Below are 2,128 nucleotides of genomic sequence, written 5' to 3' on the forward strand. Positions count from 1 at the left end.
TTGTTTCTGCCTGTGATTCCTGGTAGATTCAGCTAAGTCACTGATCAATTACCATGCCTCATCAGTGGTCTTGTACTTTTTCATAGACCCATTGCTAGCACTTTCCAATGTGGTCTTATCTTGGGGCCTCATGCCCTGTGTGACATAATCGAGTAACACTATCTTGTCAATCATATGGTGGGGGAAAGCTTCTAGAAGATTATTGAAGCACTCCCAGTACTCATAGAGAGTTTCAGAGTCATCCTGAACAATCATGGAAATATCTTTCCTCAGTTTATCAGTAACTTCAGCTGGAAAGAACTTTTCCAAGAATTCACTTCTCAGTGTATCCCAGTTGGATACAATTGCTGCTGGTTGAGTGTAGTACCACTCTCTTGCCTTCCCCTCAAGAGAAAATGGGAAAGCTTTTAGCAAAATTGAAGTTTCATCTGCACCATCACGCCTAACAGTAGAACAGGCTGCCTGAAAATCTCTCAGGTGCTTGATAGGCTCTTGAGCAGGTAAGCCATGAAACTTGGGCATCAAATTGAGCAGTGCGGTCTTTATTTCAAAGTCTTTAGATACCGCTGGGTGATGCGCTTGAAATGGTTGCATTGTAAAATCAGGGGCTCCAGCTTCCTGGATAGTAACTCTCCTGGCTGCTGCCATGTTACCTGCACGTGAAACAACCAAATCAGTAGAACGGGGGCTGGTTTCTTTCTCAAGTGACGTTTCAGATCCGCCCTCAGAGAGGACTAACCGACGCCGAGCTTGCCTTATTCGTGAAATAGTTCTTTCAATCTCAAGATCGAATATTAGCAAGCTTGGGTCAGGAAGCGAACGTGTCATCTAACAAAAGAAACAAGAAGCTCATAGTAGCAAAATAAAATAAAATACAAATAAGTAAATTCCAATTAATAACCTTAGCACTCTATTGCAACTCATCGGCAACGGCGCCAAAAATTGATGCGCGCGGAAATTGGCGAGTTAAGAATGATTATAAAATATGCGTTGCAAGTATAGTTCTCAACCAACTAGAAATCCGCTTATCAATTTAGAAGGGTGTCACATAAATTAAAATTAAAATACTGGGAGTATGGATCCCAGGTCGTCTCCCAACGAGTTGCAGAAAAGTGTGCTATTTTATTAATCAGATGTTTTCAAAAAGGTTTGAGTTGAATGGCAGAAAATTAAATTAGAGAATTTATATAAATTTAAATAAAAGCCTTGACTGGGAGTTGATTAGCTGGAAGCCCTATTCTTGTTGGAGTACTCTCAAGATTAATTGACAATTGAGGGTTATTATGTTTAGTTGCCCCTTACTAAGTAAGGGAAAGTTAAACAAGTTGGAATGCTGTTTCTATCCACAAGTTCTAATCCGCTCTTGGGAGGATTGGTGTTAGTGACTAGAGAGCAATCCAACAATAAACCTAATTACAATCTTTCTCTTGAGCATTCCAACTCAATGGTTCCTTTCAATCAACTCCCCATCAAGTTAGGGAACTACTCGCTCATTGTAAATGTAAAATTCATAACATAAGAAAGGGAATTAAAGAAAGACATGATAAATAATGATCAAAGGATTAATTGAAAATAAAAGTAATTCTTGTATTAATAAATGCTAAAATAATCCAATAGTAAAATTAAGTAAATTAAGGAACATGGAAGAGTAAGAGACAAGTAAAGAGAACGAACTAGAATGTCGAAGTCTTGATGAGGCAATAACTCTTCTCAATATCCCAATGCAAAAACAATGAAAATTAACGAATCCTAAAAACTATGAATGTGTAGAGAGAAAACCTAGAGGAGAGGAAAACTAGATCTGAAAAAAAAACTAAAACTACGCGGAATGAATGTTGTTGTCGGTTTTTGCATGTTCTCTGGCTCTAGTCTGCTTTTTTGGGCCGAAAAATGGGTCAAAATAAGGCCCGAAATCGCCCCCAGCGATTCTGCAGATTATGCAGATCGCGCATGTCACGCGGACGCGTCATTCGGCATTTCGCTTTGCCACACGGACGCGTCGTCCATGCGGCCGCGTCACTCGTGCTATTCCATGCCGCGCGGTCGCGTCATCCATGCCGCGCGGTCGCGTCATCCATGCGGCCGCGTCACTGCGATTTCCTTTCTTTCTCGCGGTCGCGTGATCCAT

The sequence above is a fragment of the Arachis hypogaea genome, chromosome 11 (genome assembly GCF_003086295.3).
Source record: "Arachis hypogaea cultivar Tifrunner chromosome 11, arahy.Tifrunner.gnm2.J5K5, whole genome shotgun sequence".
NCBI lineage: Eukaryota > Viridiplantae > Streptophyta > Magnoliopsida > Fabales > Fabaceae > Arachis > Arachis hypogaea.